This window comes from Diadema antillarum, unplaced genomic scaffold (genome assembly GCF_040938485.1).
Source record: "Diadema antillarum isolate AM-2024a unplaced genomic scaffold, OU_Dant_1.0 seq00000024_RagTag, whole genome shotgun sequence".
NCBI lineage: Eukaryota > Metazoa > Echinodermata > Echinoidea > Diadematoida > Diadematidae > Diadema > Diadema antillarum.
The window spans coordinates 365,858-374,543 of record NW_027271142.1 but is presented as its reverse complement, the minus strand read 5'-3'; positions in this window follow the sequence as shown (position 1 = coordinate 374,543).

Sequence of the window (8,686 nt, the reverse complement as noted above, 5' to 3'; positions counted from 1 at the left end):
GTCGCCTCCTGCTCGGGACGACAATCCGTGACGGGCGCTGGCGGCACGGATTGTCGCCCCCGTCACGGATTGTCGCCTAGCGACAATCCGTGACGCTCGTGCAGTTCCCAGTTTTTGACCTCGAAGGCGACAATCCGTGTTGGCAAAAAATTTGTTGCGACACGGATTGTCGCCCCGTCACGGATTGTCGCCCCGGGCTCAATGTGGTTCCTCCGGTGTTAAGCTTTGGTGGGATGGGTATGACTGGTAATAAGTTATGCGTATGTGTGTGTGTGTGTGTGTGTGTGTGCGTGTGTGAGTGTGTGTGCGTGTGTGTGTGTGTGTATTGTGAGCTGCATGATATGTGATGTGTATGATTTGTTGTGTGTGTGTGTGTGTGTGTGTGTGTGTGTGTGTGTGTGTGTGTGTTTGGAGTATAATAATACAATACATGTATGTAGAAACTGTGCATGTGTGGTGGTTGTATAGTGGTAGTGGTTTGTTTGTCTGTGTGTATACGTGTGCCTGTATGCTTACGTGTGTATGTGGAATATAGTGGCGCTACTGTGGCAATACAAACGCCTTCAGAGTGTATGAGCACGTGTTAAAAGAATTCACACCAGCGTTGATCTAAAAATAGTATGGGTGTGTCAACCAATATCAGCGGTGAGGCGGGCTAGGCGAGAGAGAGACCGAGAGAAAATACATACGAGGAAGGTACCCTCCCCAAATGTTATTTGCCTTTGTTCATTTTTCACTGCAGTCATTTTCTTCCATCAGTCTTATAAACTAGAACGTCCATACCACTATTCTTTGTCCCAGAATAGGTTTGGCATGCTTTATGCATGAGCGAATAATTTCCACACACCGTAAAAAAATTGTCAATCGTTAGTTGATTTTAGCACAAACGAACTGCCATTGCATACCGCTAATACATACGTAATACAAACAAACACCAACAAACACTCAAACAAATCCTCATAATGCAAATAAACCAACTCAACACTTTTTTCCCTCGATATTTATTGATTTCATTCCAATCATTCATAAATCGACCCATTCTGAGTGTAACATGAACAAAAAAAGTTACAAATGGCAATTCGAAACACAAACAAATCCATTTGTCAATTTATACCACAAATAATCTCACTTCAACATAGATAACTCGATTATAGACCAACCCTACTAATAATTTCTTCACGAGAAAGTTTTGACATGTAGGGCCCTACCAAACCTATATTCCTTGAATATATTGGTTTGGATCATGTAACACCTTCTTTATACTTACAAGGGCATCATATACATTAAAAAAACCACACAAATACATTACACAAATCTAGAATGAAATCAGTCATAAAAAAACCCGACCACCCCCTCCCCTCCCCAACCGAAACAAATCTAGGGCCTATATCTATCCTAAATATTAAATCCTACCAACATCTGTTATACCATTTATAACTATCCTTCTTCAAATCCAATCCCCAACCCACCAACCCTTGATTAAACAAAACCTAAATCATCCCACACCCAAATTCACCAACCCAAATACATACACACACACACACACACACACACACACACACACACACACACACGAAGGTTCGTTATTCCGAAGTTTCGTTTTTTCCGAGGTTTCATTTATCCGAAACACACAATTCCCTATACCTAGATGTTCGTTGATCCAAAAATGAAATTCGGAATAACGAACTTTCGGAATAATGAGCCTTCGGACGAATGAGCCTTCGGACGAACGAGCCTTCAGAATAACAAACTTTTGCAATAACGAAATGTAACCCCCTTCCCACATTCCGACGCACACCCGAACCGATACTACATTCCTTCCTGTTGAAACGATTTCCCAATGTTGATAAATAAGACATAATGGCCGTATGCAGAAAAGCAGCATCCGCCCGCACGCAAGCTCCACTCCGAATTCATATGCAAATCTGCCAAACAAACTCATCAAATTCAAGGCTGCTGATAAAATCAATATCAACGTTTATGCCAGCAACAGCTTACTAGGTATCCCTCCCCACGCGCAGCTAAAAAAACATATACGCAAAAAACTGACATGATAAACACATTCTTCCATCACACACACACACACACACACACACACACACACACACACACACACACACACACACAAACGGACACTAAATTATCTTGTGCACGCGCACATACACACTTCCTTGAAACCTCACCATGACTTTTTACATGGCATGTTAGCATGGATGTAGCCATGTAAGTTATGTGTTAGTATTTCAATGATGGTGTATGTCCAGAACGATATTACCCAGCAAAATTGTGCTTCGAGGGCGGGCGACAATCCGTGCCGCCAGCCCTTGTCACGGATTGTCGCCAGGCGACAATCCGTGACGGGGGCGACAATCCGTGCCGCCAACGCCCGTCACGGATTGTCGCCCCGAGCAGGAGGCGACAATCCGTGTAGGGGCGACAATCCGTGTTGCAACACCCAAGAGACCGACATATACGCGCCGTGTTGTATCTGTCGAACTCGTTGGCTGTTTCCACTTAGTGTCGGTCTCATGGGCTTTATTTGCCTTATGTCGAACTCATTGGCTGTATGACTCGTGAACTGTATGACTCATGGACCTGTTTTCAGTGTCGAACTCGTGGACTGTGTGACTCGTGTTTGTCGGTCTAGTGGGATGACCCCGACGAAACAAGAGCGAGCGAAGTGAGCGCGGGGGGAGTGTGGGGGAAGTAGTGGGAGGGGGTGTTTCCCCTCCCACGGTGGAACTTTTTGTATTTTTATTTTGTAAATGGTGCAATTTGATGCAGGATTTTGCGTGTTTTATCGACTTGGAACAGTCCCACTACGGTAGCAGTACATTTTGATATAAATCAGTATTAAACTATTTGCCTATAAAATGGTGTAATTTAAATAACCTTCTTTTATTTATTCTTACACTGAATATTATGAACGTTGTCTGTTAAGCAATCAAACAGAAAAAAAGCATGCACACGAGGGTTTACATAAGGAGCATTTTCTCCTCCCAAACGAAGATGATTTTGTGATTTCAGACCTGAAATTCAGCGATGTGGTGCAAACTTTTGGTGCAGTACAACTGTCTTTGAATTTTTTGCAGCCCCTTCCCAAAAAATGATAATTTAAATAAAATATATATATTTTTTTGTCCGGTTAAATGTTAATGGCTCTTATTCCGAGTGTGCGTCAACTCTGTGTATGTACAAAGTATAGTAAGGTAGAGATTAGGGGAGGATGTGGGAGTGGGATACCCCTCCCTGTCGAGCTTTTGAGTTTTTAGAATTGATATAAAACGATCTGAAGCACACTTCTTGTGGAAAATCCGGAAATTCTCATTCCCATGTAGTGTACAAAGTCTATAGAAGGGACAAGGCAATTGGAGGGTTGTAAGATACCTCTCCCATATTCGATTATACTTTTTCCGCCTTCCAAATACCCGGTCAAAATCTTGGGGGGGGGGCGACTGCCCCATCGCCCCCCCCCCCCCCTTGCCTATGCCAATAGGAAAGGGTCAATTGTTAATTGAACGGAGATAATACCCCCCCCCCCTTTTTGCATTTGTTTTTATTAAGTAAAGTGATAGATTTGGTGCACACTTTCGATCAAGCATTTGTAAATCTGTCATTTGGTCCATGGAAAATAGACCGAACGGGGGGAGGTGTGGGAAGAGGTATCCCCCTCCCACACGAGAGAGACTTCGATTTTTTAGAAGTGAAATTTAGCAACTGCCGTCTGGTGCACGCTTTCTGTGAAATAATTGGACAGATTTCTAACAAAAAAAAAGGAAGAAAATATTTTCATCTCGGTAATTATAATTATGTGGGGTGGGGCAAATATGGTGCGCTTGCTCCTCGAACATTTAATGGAGGCAACTTTTTTTTTTCTGTCAAAAAGCAGGAAAATCTTCCCATCTCACTAACTGTCATTATGGGATGGAGGACAAATGTGCTTGCCCTTCCTATGTTTTTATGGAGGTAAACTTTTATTTTTCCAGCAAAAAAAAAGAAAAAAAATCTCCTCGCCTCGGGAATTAAGAGTGGGCTGGGCAAAATGATATACTCGCCCCTCCAGTTGTTGTTGTTTTTTTTTATGAGGTAAGGCTCGCCTTGGCCTTGCATTATCAATATGGATTGGTCAGAGATAACGTGCTGAACGTAGACCCTGCATACTTGTAAGTAGCACAAGTACATGCAAACGTGTACGTGCTCCGTACCGTACGGATGTCCAGTACGGTCGATAAATAGTAAACACTGTAGAATACTCGTAGATATGTATAAAATCAGTGCTGACAGAGCCCAGGATGACAATTGTTTTTGCTCGCGATTTTGTTGTCCCTAGTGCAAAAATAAAAAAACAAATAAACAAACAAGAATAATTATTTTGCGTCAGGTGTTGAGGTCGCTCGCAGACGGAAGTGGCGATTTCTTTTTTTTTTTTTGTCCAACGCATCCCCCCCCCCCCCCGTGACGCCCATGCTGTTATGACATGTAAACTGTGCCATTAGCATACGTGTAAATAATGCATGAAGAAACTAATTAATACTATTAAGACGTACATGATATATTGCTTCTTTCAGTTCATAAATTTATAAACATTTGTATGATGTTGTAAATAATGTCATGATAGACCTTGTGTGACTATGTAATCCATCATTAATTTGCTAAATTTCTGAATTAATCTCAAAAAATCAAAACTTCGTCGACTTCAGGAATAACACTTTAGATTGTGAAGCATAAGAGGTTAGAAGAAGCCCTCAACACAAACTTGCAGTCGTGCAGGCTGGCGTGATGATTTGACCACTTTCATTGACAGATCTCATCCATGCAGTGAGACATGCATTGTTCTTCGCAATAACACGCAAACTTGGAAAAAGTGCAATTTGTCATTGTTGTCTGTAAAGTTCATGTGGTCAGTCATGCATGACATTAAAATTTGTCAACATAATTAGATATCAATGGAAAGAGGAGAAGATTCCCTTTCCTCACAACCAACATTGTGCTCTCCGTAGCTTACTATTACAATTTTTTGATACGCACTGTACAACACTACAATATCAATATCAGTGTCGGAAAAATATGACATCATTGAACGTGTTTAGATGTACTGAGTCAGATTTGCATGTGGGTTTGATGTACGTAAATGCAGGTGTGTATTTGTATGTCGGAGGTTTTCATAACATATTTTCCTACGACAATTGTTCCCATGTAATAGCTGCAGGCTAGCCAAACGTAAAACTTAACTACAAGCATTCGTCTAACGCTATCCATAATCCTCACGTCGAAGTAAACCTAAAGCCCCATTATATCCTTAAGTCCTTGGAGAAAATTGGCGCTTGAGCAAATGCTGTTGCCTCGTCATAAGGGCTTTTTACACTTGTAAATTTTTGCTTAGTCCCGTACCCCCCCCCCCCCCCCTAGCCCCACCGTTGGTACGGGACTATCCTTAGCCCACTTTCTGTTTACACTCGTTTTTGCCAAAGTGGGCTAGCCCCACCGATAGTCCGGTACTATCTGGCCCTGCAAAATAGCAGGGTTAGCACCGCAATTGCGGTACCAAGCAAGTGAGTGTAAACAGAACGAAAAAAATAATCCTGGGCTAACCGACGGAGACGAAGTCCGACCCTCACTGACCAATCAGAAACGAGGTAATCAAGTGCTGCCGGTGCGTGCGTGTACGTGTACAGTACACAGCGTAATCATGAATATTCATGTGGTTTGGAAAGTCCGGGGCTAAGAAATACGAGTGTAAAAAGGTCAGTTTTCTCCTTAGTCCCGGATAAGAGATAGTAGGGGACTGATTGGCCAGTGTAAAAAGCTGAAAAAATTGGTACGGGACTAACGGTAGTCCTGGGTCAGAGAAAGTCCGGGGTTAAGAAACACAAGTGTAAAAAGGGCTATAGAGTGAGTACATAAAAGCTGTACATTATTTGTGAATATGCGTGCATGTGTGGGTGTATGTGCGTGCGTGTGTGTAAATGCCTTTTACATAAGTGGAAAGCATTTCTATTCAAATTAATGATACTACATTTAAACCACACAAAAAAGGAAGGGATGATGCAAAAGTTGCAAGAGGGAATCTTTCTGGGTTTTTTCATCATTGGATTTTCCCCCTTTTGTCTTCATTACAAGTGCCTGGGAAACGCACTTCAAGGACAAGCCCAATTTTAGTACTGGTACTAGAAGGGCACGACTTGAATGATTTCCCAAGATAAGGGGCCTATCTAATGCCATCGGGGCAAACACGACGGAGAGTTTATAGACCTCATCGTTTGTTATACACTTGACAAAAAACAAACAAACAAATAAACAAACTCGGTTATTGTACATGCGTCCATGTATGCTTTTCATGAGATTTATAAGACAATACACACGAAACATGAAAATGTAAAGTTTTAGAACTTGCTTCACAAACGTCGTTCTAATCTATTGTCCTGACGTATCGTTACCAGCCCAAGTGAGGTGCAGTTTATTAGGGATGATGTTTTGTTACATGCAGTTCTTCGAGAAATGAAGGAATAGTTAGAGGGGAATAGCACTGAATACCCGTTTCGCCAAGGTAAAATGATGCCACTTTCTTTATCATGAAATGAAAAGATATCACAACCACCTACTGTAATTACGATAAATAGAATACACATCATTTTCCAAATTTGAGGGAATTTGACTTTGCAGTTTTGTTAACATGGGCATGGTTAGATATCAAAAAAATATATATATATCGTATAATTTTACATAGAAAGAATGCTTATAATTGTATAATCATGATTACATCAAAACTTCCTTGACTCGTAAATCGAAGTATTATTATCTTTTTATCGATTTAGAAGATTTGGACGACGACCGTTATTGCACAAGATTCGATACAATTCAGCAGTGCTGAGGTGTAAAGACTTGAACATTGTTGAACCCACGGGAAAAGCACAGTGGCTTATTGGAGCTGTACGAAGATGCAGGTGCCACAACGCAAGACATTATGCAAACTAGATCAGATTATTACGTCACAGCCTCAAGTCTCTCCTACTGACCTACAAACTTGTATCACTAAAGTTGTTGGACCTTTTAGCCACAGATGAGAGAGAACAGAAGAAGTAATATCCCTCACATCAACCATATCAGCACTTTGTTGTATCGCTATGGTCTAGCAATGACGACATCTACAGGACAATATGTTGTACAATGTAGTTGCTCGATTATCAGCGGATAGTGTTTAAGAGATTTGAGTGCACAAACCAATAGGCGTTTTCACATCAGCCCGATGTTTCGAAATAGCGCGCTATTTTCAGACTTGGGAAATTAAAAAATATCTCGAGCTTGGATTTTTATCGGGCTGATGTGAAAACGCCTAATGTGAGTTTAAGACAACACCACTCTAGCTAATGTGATTACAACCGATGTTACTCTTCAAGAAATACATGTGACGCCTATCAATAACTTCCATATTCTACAGTTCTACATGTTCAATATCCATTGTTCATGAAACGTCTTCCTTTTTCCTCATTTCCACTCTTTTTATCAAAGTCATATTGAACAAGATGTTGAATAAAATCTTAAGCACGGAATTGCAATGATGGAATTTGTGTCACAGATCGACAAACACGAATTAAATCCGTATAGGTGCGATATTATATAAGGTATACCGCATGTTCCCCCCCCCCAAAAAAAAAAAAAAAAATACAACGGTACCCTCCGCAACGATAGCTTTAAATATAGTGAATCAATCCAAATACGATTTCAGGGTATGAAACTATAACTCATTGCCCACATCTTACAGAAAACCTCATTCGATTTGCTTCAGTGGTTAAAGAGAAATGAGGAATTTCGTAGAGCATGTCAGAAATCTCTTCCCTCCAAGTTCTGTCCATTGTGTTCACACATTAATTTGCATTTCCAAGAGCATCCAAGTGCTAAACTTGGAAGAATCAGACTCATGACATGCTTTACAATAATCCACATTTCTTTGTAACCGCTTAATCAAAATGAATGGGGCTTTCTGCAAAATAGAGCTAAGATGTTATATTTTAAGACCCTGAAATAGCATTTATATGGTTTAATCATATTGGGTGCTATCAATGCGAAAAGTGGATTGTATTTTTTTTTTTTGGGGGGGGGACATACTGTATAATCTTAATAACAAAGTTTACACAGCAGCAAGTAGCACCCGACAAAGTGTATTGGTGAGGTATGCCAGTAATAACGTTCACACTATAAACAGAGACAGACTTTAACTGGCATCTGTCATCAGCCATCAATTACAACTGAGTTTTAAAAAGATAGAAAGAGAGGCGATTCCTTCTTTGTCTTGCTAGTGGAGGTTGATTTACACAAACGACCTTTGACCTTTGAACAGCTTCATGTATATGATTGTTTTCAAAATCATAAAATCTGTCTCGCTCTCTCTCTCAAAACAAACACATGCACACACACGAACATTATTTTCGTGATATATGCTTAATATTACCTGTAATATTCATGTATATTTCTTTTACATCTTTTCTTGATATATATATAGCAATATTAATGAAATATAAGTACTGGAACACAACATTTAGAACGTATTGTACAATGGTCATATTATTTTACAAAAGAAACGTATAGCTTATGAAATATCCCCTAAATACACACTTCACCCATATATGGTGACATTGTACATAATCATAATGCACAGTAATAAAACAAGAAACTGTTTCTGTATGTA